Source organism: Phyllostomus discolor, chromosome 12 (genome assembly GCF_004126475.2).
Source record: "Phyllostomus discolor isolate MPI-MPIP mPhyDis1 chromosome 12, mPhyDis1.pri.v3, whole genome shotgun sequence".
NCBI lineage: Eukaryota > Metazoa > Chordata > Mammalia > Chiroptera > Phyllostomidae > Phyllostomus > Phyllostomus discolor.
The window spans coordinates 7,301,182-7,311,135 of record NC_040914.2 but is presented as its reverse complement, the minus strand read 5'-3'; positions in this window follow the sequence as shown (position 1 = coordinate 7,311,135).

The window sequence follows — 9,954 nt, the reverse complement described above, 5'->3', positions numbered from 1 at the left end:
TCCAGAGGACTGAGGGGTGTGAAGGCAGCCAGGCTCTCTTTAGATGTTGGTAGTAAGAAGGCCTTTTGGAGGAGGTGACAGGCAGGCTGAGCTGGAGATGAGAGGAAACAGCCACATGGAGTTCAGGGGAGGGTGTTCAGGCAGAAGAAATGGCTGCGCAAAGGACTGATGTGGGACAAGGAGTGAGGAGCAGGCCAGTGTGACTGGCAGGGAGCGAGGGACCTGCCCTCCAGCACAGGTGGGCGGGCTGGAAGCAGACGACCTGGGGCTCTGTGACCCAGGCAAGGAATTTGGATGGCATTTCTGAGCACTGAGGAGTTTGAGGCAGGCGGCAATGACCTGAGTTGCCTTTCATGACGATGGCAATGGCCTATGAGGAGGACACGTCGCTGGACACGTCATGGGGCTGAGCAGGGAGGCAGCAAGCAGCCCATGGAGAAGGGAAGGTTGGGAGTGGGGAGGACAGAAGTGGTGGCCTTGGGTGTGCTTGGGGGTGCAGCAGGGTGCTCCGAGAGCCTGGCAGTTGGGGCGAGGATTGTCGAGAAGCATGGATCACGGCTGGATGGGAGACCTGAGCATCTGGGGGACGGTGCTGCTCTGGAGGCCAGGAGGGAGGAGTGGGTGCGGCGGGAGGGCACTCTGCGTTCACCCGCTGACTGAAAGGCGAACAGGACACTGGGGGCTGGCCCCCTGGGCTGGAGGCCAGCTGCTTCAGGCAGTGCTCCGGGCCCTGCTGTGTTCACAGCCAAGGGCCTGCCTGGCGGTACCAGCTGGAAAGGAGCATAGCGGAGAGGACCCAGAAGGGACTTCAGAGGCCCTTTTCCCGTTTAGAGAACAGATATGAGGGACACTGGAGAGTTTGGAAGAGAACCTAGAGCAGGTGAAGATGAGATTACATCTCATCCATTTTTTATTATTGTAAAATACACATAGCAAAATTTGCCATTTTAACCACTTTTGAGTGCACTGTTTAGTGGCATGAAGTGCATTTGCATTGTTGTACAACCACCACCATCCATCTCTAGACCTGTTTTCGTCTCCCCAAACTCATCCTTTATGTTTAGGTTTCGTGATGTCATGCTAGGAGGCTACTGTGTGTCAAGCAGTGTCCCAAGCACTGGGCCTGGGGTGTGGAGGGCTGGATTTCCGTGGAGGGACAGTGGTAGAGAGAACAGCCAGAGACCTCTGTCCTGGTGAGGGCCCAGGCCAGACCCCCGTGGGCCTTGGGCTGGGGGGAGGGGCCTCGGAAGGACGGCGCCCTCCCTCCCAAGTCCGAGCCACCAGGAGGAGCTCGTGCACTCTTGAGCGCTTGCCTTGCAGGGCTTCAACTCCCCTCCCTCCAGCTTGTGATTTCTTCTGGCTCCGCTTCACGGATGATTTTAGCAGCCACCAGGGTTCACTGGAAGTGTTTCAATGACTGAATTTAAGAGCACAGGGTAATTTCTTGGCGTGTAATAGGAACTGCAACGATATAAGCACATGTATAGCTCCTTTACCAGGAAAGGCCAGCCTGCTCAGTGTCAGTCAGTCACTGCTGCTGCTCACAGAGGCTCAAAGGGAAGCAGACCACCAAAGGCCTCGCCTGCCTGGCCAGTGACAGTGCCAGGACTGAGCTGGACGTCAGGGAGCTGGCCAGGATCCTGGCCCCTCAACCCCTACCCTGTGCAGATTTGGAACCGTCCTTTTGGAGAGGGGAGGTGTCCCAGGAGAGTTCTCTGTCCCCCGCCCAGTCAGCTCTGCTGCAGAAGCATTGGCAGCTCTGGGATGCCGTGGCCCCCAGAGGCACACCCCATCCCACCACCCTCCACCAGAGGGGCCTGGAGCTGGGCGCCTCCTCTGCCCCCAGCTGCTCTAGAGCCCAGAGTCCCACCCATTCCATTTGGTGATTGCCCCCAAACCAACCCCGACAGCTGTGACCCACAGGGATACATCAGTTCTTCTCTGGTTCTCTTAAATATCTCTGAGCGTGTATGATATAAACACATAGTTCAAAATGCAAAAGATACAAAAGGCTTTACAGTGGAAACTTTCTTCCTGAGTCTCCTGGCCCCCAAGCCCTCTCCTCAGAGTCCACCAATGTCCTCAACATCTGAGTAATCCACCCAGCCAGATGTGTGTGCCAACACGCACATGCACACACACACACACACACACACACAAGCAGAGGAACACATACACGTGGACAAGCACACACATCTTAACAGTCTAATTGACTTAACCAGTCCTCTCTGGAAGGGAATTCAAGTTGCTTCCAGTCTCTTGCTCTTACAAGCTGTGCTGCAGTGAATAAGCTTGTTCTCACGTGGGTCCCTTTAGGGGTGAATTGGAAAAGTTCTAATGATAACACTTCAGTGCAAATACTGATATTGAGTCAATAGCAAATCTGAACTAGGCTCTCCCCTAAGACTACTGACATTCTTCAGATGATTTATTTATATACTCATCACCCCATTTCTCAAAGGAATTAAGAGCAGGCGAACTCCTCTAATTGGAGAGTGCTGGAGGAAGTGGGGCAGGGATGCTGAGAGCCAACCTTGACCACTGCCAAGAAGCACTAAAATGCTTTGCTAAGTTGAGGGATGTGTTGAATTCTCAGAACTAGGGCATCCCCATGGAAGTCAGGGACTTTCTATTCTCATCCTGTAAACAGACATGGACATGGAGGGTCAGCGAGCCCACGGTTGTGGTGTCACAAAGCCAGATCTGAGCCAGCCAAGGCGATGATTCTGTTTGAACGTGGTGTTTGGGTGAGGTCACCTCGGGACACCGCCTCTTCTGGTAGCTGCCACCAGTGGATGCAAAGCATGATGGGAGACTGCAGTGCCTGCGGCAGCTGCCAAAATGCTGGCCAGCCCGCCCCCGAGCCCCAGTGCCTGCCCCTGGTGCTGTGAGATGGCTCCTATAGACGTGCCTTTGAAGGTCTGACGTTTACCTATACCGAACTTGACCTAATTTGTGAACTCCAGACCAGGCCTTTGCAAACTTCATCAAACAGGAACAGACTTTATTTTTAAGAACAGTTTTAGTAGACTTACAGAAAAATAGAGAAGTATACTTAGTAAAAGTTTCCATCTACCCCATATCCAGTTTCCCTTAGTAACATCTTAACTAGTACGATGTATTTGTGACAACTAACAAGGCGATATGGATACATGAATATTAACTGAAGTCTAATTAGGTATTTAGGGGTCCTTAGTTTTAAAATCTTTTTGGGGATATCATATTACATTTATGTTGTCACACATTCATGTTGAGAAAAAAGGGGTTGCCGTGTCTCCTAGGGCTCCTCCTGGTTGTGCCAGTTTCTCACACTTGGTTGTGATGACCTTGACATGTTCAAGAATGCTGGTCAGGAATACTATAGGACGTCCCCATGTCGGGATTTGTTGACGTTTTCTCCCGTGATTAGACTGTGGTTCTGTGCTGTTCGGGGGAGGAGCTCAGAGGTACAGTGCCATCTCATTATGTCATATCTAGGGTGCACACTGCCACATGATGTAGCACTGTTTACGTTAACCGTGACCACCTGACATGATGACCTATGATTTGTCAAGTTTCCCCACATAAAGCTGTACTTTCTTTCCTTATTGGACTCTTCAGAAGGAAGTCACGCCACACAGCCCACAGGTAAGGAGTTGGGGAGCTCATGCTTCCCCCTTCTTGAGGGAAGAGTACTGATGTGAATTATTTGGAATTCTTATGCAAGGAAGACTTGTTTCTTCTTCCCATTTGTTAACTTAGTCATTTTAAAAATCAGTATGGACTCATGGATATTTATTTTAGACTTTGGATTATAATCCAGTGCTATGTTATTTATTTTATTGTTACATAATTCCGGCTTTGGCCACTGGGGGCTCTTTCAGTTGGCTGCTGTGTCCCTTTGACACACTTCCATCATTGGGCAGGGTTTGGGGTTGGGAGGGGTTTGTTTGTTTGTGGTACTACAGATACTCCAGGCCCAACTTATATACTGTTTCCTGGCCTGGTCCTAGAGTCAGCCATTTCTCCAAGGAGCCCTTAGTGCCTTATACTGGAGAATGGTATTAGAAACCAAGATCTAGGCATGAGATGTGTTCATTGCTCCTGGGGCAACACCTCCTTTAAAACAAAATGCAGACTTCTAGTCAAGATGGTGGCATAGTCAGACATGGTTCGCCTCTTTGAACAACCAATCAAAATTACAACTAAGATACAGAACAACATCGCTCAGAACCATCAGAAATCAAGTTGAATGGAAGTCTGACAACTACAGAATTAAAGAAACCACATGTACCCAGAGTGGTAGGAGGGGCTCAGATGTGGAACAGGCTGGTCCCACTTCCACATGTGTGGATAAAAATTCAGGAGGGATATCTCAGGAGGGAGGAGTCTCAGTTCCACACCAGGGCTCCCAGCCCAGGGTTCCAGTGTGCCAGGAAGATAAGTCACAACTTCCAGCTTCAAAAACAAGCAGGGATTGAGTCAGTGAAAGAAATTTCTGGAGCCCCAAACAGTTTCTCTTAAAGAATTCACACAGGCCTGGCTGATATACCTCAGTGGATTGAGCAAGGGCCTGCAAACCAAAGGGTCGTTGGTTTGATTCCCAGTCAGGGCACATGCCTGGGTTGTGGGCCAGGTCCTCAGTAGGGGGTGCATGAGAGGCAGCTACACATTGATGTTTCTCTCCCTCTATTTCTCTTTCCCTTACTCTCCCCATCTCTCTAAAAATAAATAAATAAAATCTTAAAAAAAAAACAACCCACACACAGATTCACCTACTCAGACTCACTCCTGAGCCCCAGCACTTGGGTAGCAGCTTGAAAGGCACCAGTGATATATGGAGAGGAACTGAAGTGTCTGGCATCAAGGACAGCAGAAGCCATTGTCCCTTTTCTAAACCCCCTCCCCACAGAGCCACAGAACTGGCAAGCTGGTCCCATATCTTGAGACTCTATCAACCTGGCTAACACTGTTTGACCTATCTTGGAGCTCCCCAGAGACTCCGCTCTACCCAAGCTGCTTTTCCATATGAATGGCTGGTCTAGGTTCATGCTTCACAACTTCCTAAATCCTCTCAGATGAGCAACAGCTGGCCTCAGTGAGCCCCAGACCCGGCACTAACAGCAGCCAGCCTGGGTTCACAGCTTGGCTTTACCTGGGAATCTCCAAGCCCAGGACAAGTAGCAGTCATCTCAGATTGCTTTATAACTCAGGGTGGCCCCAGGCAAAGCACAGGTTGGGGCTGACCTTGGCTTGCACCACCCAGGAAACCCCAGGGCCAGTGCACCCAGTGGACAGCTACAGACCACATCAGAGAGCCTGAACCCTGCCCCCACATAGCTGATCCTCCACAGAGGGTAGAGGTTGGAGGTCAGTGGTCACAGCCGATCCTTGCAGCTGACTGGCCTGGGTAAATACCTCCCATTGACCTGCCAACAGCAACCAAGTCTCAACTACAAGAGGGTGTATTCAGCCCACACAAAGGGTGTACCTCTGTAGGAGGGTGCAACCAAAGGGTGCCCAAAAGAAGGATTTGTAATGGAGTTCAGAACTCAAGGTGTCCAGGAAATATTAGAAAAATATATAGAATGTCCTCACCCTCCACCCCAGGGGAAGGGACAAATGGAGCAGGGCCATTGAGAACTGTTTCCCATAGCAACAGCCTTGCAGCTACCCTCTGGCGTGGTCTTTTAACATATCTATGGCCTTTGGCTGGTTACATAGATATGTTAAATAGCTCTGGCCAAGCTCTAAGCCAGGGAAATGGAAGTAACTTTCCCTAGTTACGGTGCTTGAGAGGCAATTCCCCCTGGTTACAGCGCCTGTACCTGTATGAGAACTTGGAGATGATTGGTTCCATGACATGGGGCCGCACCTGCCCAGACCCACAATGGCAGTCCAGTAAAGCTGGAAGGCTTTGAGAGTTCAGGCATGTGAGGCCAAGTGTGGGAGGAGTCAGAAATGGGGCTGCAGAGGAAGATTGGCACGGGGATTTAAACCCAGATGTGGCGGCCATTGGAGGGAGAACCATGCAGCTGTGGCAGTGCAGGGAGGACAGCAGCCACTGAGGAGAGAACCATGCAGCTTTAGCAGAGTGGGACTCCCACAGCTGAGCAGACACCGACCACGATGCAGCTGCCTGCGGCTCCTCTACCGCACGGCTCTGAGCCCCAGCCGGCTCTGCAGCCGCAGCCACGAGAAGGGACCACCAGTAAGTGATTCGGGAGCACCGGGTCACTGCCCGGCCGCCGAAGCCACCACCATGCCTCTGCAAGCTGCGCCCGCACCTGCGCTGTCACCACTCAGGCTCAGCTAACCTTGCAGCCACCTGCTCTGGCCAGGACACGATGAGCTCCGGGCTAGCCCTCTCGGTGCTGCTGCTGCTGCTGCTGCTGCTGTCCTCGCTCTCCCAGAAAGGGGGATTCCCCCCCCCCCCCCCCCCCCCAGCCATGAGAAGAATCACCACAAGGCTTTAGCTGGAGATCCTGGCAACACAACCAATGGTGCTGGGAACTAAGGAAGGCCTGCCAGCTGAGCACAGATTACCAGGAAAAACCAAGAGCTGCCTAAGCCATGGACTTCTATTTCTTTTCCTGAGATACGGTACCCCAGACTGGGCAAAGGGGGGAAGGAAGGACTGTGTGTGTTTGTGGGTGTTTCAAGGGACTTGGGGATTTTGACAAAGACATTAAGTCATTACTCTTAGTCTGTATAACTTAAATAAATAATTTCTTTCCTTTTCACCAATCTCTAGCATGGAGAGATATAATTCTGTGGCTTAGGGAAAGGTGAACCTAGTACAGGGGGACCCCAGGAGAAACGGGGATCAATTTGGTAGCGCTGTGAGACCCTCTTCCCTGGTGGCCAATCGGGGAGGATCGTGGGAAACCACATGCGCAGTAGCTTTAAAGTAATGCAACTACTTGTATATACTCAGTAAAAGCCCACCAAAACTAGCCAGGAAGGATCCTTCCTATAAGAATAGAGTCTCTCCAGCCCATGAGGTCAATCTCTGCTTGGAGTTGGCCTGCTCCCATGTTCTCTTCTATGAACTCTGGGTGTTTGGTTCAATTCTTTGTCCCGATCACTAAGAACCCGGTTACCTGTGCCCACCTGTGACAGTGGCACAGCCTCTCCTATCATCCATGCTGGGTACTTGAGGATTCTTATAGGAAGGATCCTTCCTGGCTAGTTTTGGTGGGCTTTTACTGAGTATATACAAGTAGTTGCATTACTTTAAAGCTACTGCGCATGTGGTTTCCCACGATCCTCCCCGATTGGCCACCAGGGAAGAGGGTCTCACAGAGCTACCAAATTGATCCCCGTTTCTCCTGGGGTCCCCCTGTACTAGGTTCACCTTTCCCTAAGCCACAGAATTATATCTCTCCATGCTAGAGATTGGTGAAAAGGAAAGAAATTATTTATTTAAGTTATACAGACTAAGAGTAATGACTTAATGTCTTTGTCAAAATCCCCAAGTCCCTTAAAACACCCACAAACACACACAGTCCTTCCTTCCCCCCTTTGCCCAGTCTGGGGTACCGTATCTCAGGAAAAGAAATAGAAGTCCGTGGCTTAGGCAGCTCTTGGTTTTTCCTGGTAATCTGTGCTCAGCTGGCAGGCCTTCCTTAGTTCCCAGCACCATTGGTTGTGTTGCCAGGATCTCCAGCTAAAGCCTTGTGGTGATTCTTCTCATGGCTGCGGGGGGGGTGGGGTGGGGAATCCCCCTTTCTGGGAGAGCGAGGACAGCAGCAGCAGCAGCAGCAGCAGCACCGAGAGGGCTAGCCCGGAGCTCATCATGTCCTGGCCAGAGCAGGTGGCTGCGAGGTTGGCTGAGCCCAAGCGGTGAGAGTGCAGGTGCAGCGTACGGAGGCCTGGCAGTGGCTGCGGCGGCCGGGCAGTGACCCAGTGCTCCCAAGTCACTTACTGGTGGCCCCTTCTCGCGGCCGTGGCTGCAGAGCCGGCTGGGGCTTGGAGCCAGGTGGTAGAGGAGCCGCAGGCAGCTGCATCACGGATGGTGTCTGCACGGCTGCGGGAGTCCCCACTCTGCTAAAGCCGCATGGTTCTCTCCTCAGTGGCTGCGGTCCTCCCTACACTGCCACAGCTGCATGTTCTCCCTCCAGTGGCTGCCACATCTGGGTTTAAATCCCTGCACCAATCTTCCTCTGCAGCCCCATTTCTGACTCCTCCCACACTTGGCCTCACATGCCAGAACTCATATCCTTCCAGCTTTACTGGGCTGCCATCATGAGTCTGGGCAGGTGTGGCCCCATGTCATGGAGCCAATCTTCTCTGAGCTCCCACGCAGGCACTGTAACTCGGGGGACCTGCCCCCCAGTTACATCTTGGTGGGGAAGTTACTTCCATTCCCCTGGCCCAGAGCTGGTCACAGCTATTTAACATATCTATGCAACCAGTTAAAGGTTATAGATATGCTAAATGACCACAGCAGAGGGTAGCTGCAAGGCTGTTGCTATGCGAAACAGCTCTCAAGGGCCCTGCTCCATTTGTCCCTTCCCTCAACCCACACCTGGGGGGTGGGGGTGAGGACATCTTAAAATCACCTGGACACCTTGAGTTCTGGACCCCATTCCAAATCCTTCTTTTGGGGACCCTTTGGCTGCACCCTCCTACAACTGGACCCTACTGGACACCTAATACATTAGCCACACTACCAAGACACAGAGTCTACCTAATACATAGAAACAAACAGGGAGTCTACCAAATGAAGAGACAAAGAAACATGGCCCAAGGACAAAACAGATAAAAACTCCAGAGAAAGAGCTAAATGAAATGGCGATAAGCAATCTATCAGATGCAGAGTTCAAAACACCAGTTATAAGGATGTTCAAGGAACTTAGTGAGGACCTCAGTGACATAAAAAAGATACAGTCAGAAATGAGGGATACACTAATAGAAACAAAGAACAATTTATAAGGAAACAACAGTAGAATGGATGAAGCTGAGAATCAAGTCAATGATTTGGATCATAAGGAAGCAAAAACAACCAATTAAAACACAAGAAGAGAAAAGAATCCAGAAAAGCGAGGGTAGTATAAGCAGCCTCTGGGACACTTCAAGAACTCCAACATTCAAAATATAACCAGACATTGAAATAAAGAACTGATAGTAACCTGAGGGAGGAAGAGGGATAATAGGGAAAAGAAGGGGAAGGGTCGTCAAGGAACATGTATAAAGGATCCATGGACCAAGCCAAAGGGGGATAGGATTGAGGGTGGGAGGGGTGGGGGAGGGTAGTGGTGGGGAAAAAGAGGACAACTGTCCTTGAACAACAATGGGAAAAAAACCAATTAAAAACCCTTGGCTGGTGTGGCTCAGTGGATTGAGTGCCAGCCTTCGAACCAAAAGGTTGCCAGTTCAATTCCCAATTGGGACACATGCCTGGGTTGCAGGCTAGGTCCCCAGTAGGGGGCGTATGAGAGGCAACCATGCATTGCTGTTTCTCTCCCTGTCTTTCTGCCTCCTTTCCCCCTGTCTAAAAATAAATAAATAAAATATTTAAAAAAAAAGAAGTCCAACATTCACATCATAGGGGTGTCAGAAGAAGAAGAGAAAGAGCAAGAAACTGGAAATCTATTTGAAAAAAATAATGAAAGGAAACTTCCCTAATTTGGTGAAGGAAATCAATGTGGAAGTCCAGGAAGCACACAGAGAGCCCCAAACAAGATGGATACAAAGAGGCCCACTCCAAACATCATAATTAAAATGCCAAAGTTTAAAGATAAAGAGAGAATCTTAAAAGCAGCAAGAGAAAAGCAGTTAGTTACCTCCGGGGGAGTTCCCATAAAACTGTCAGCTGATTTCTCAAAAGAAACTTTGCAGGCAAGAAGGGATTGGCAAGAAATATTCAAAGTCATGAAAAGCAGGAACCTACAGCCAAGATTGCTCTACCCAGCAAAGCTATCATTTAGACTCAAAGGCTAGATAGAGAACTTCCCAGACAAAAGAAACTAA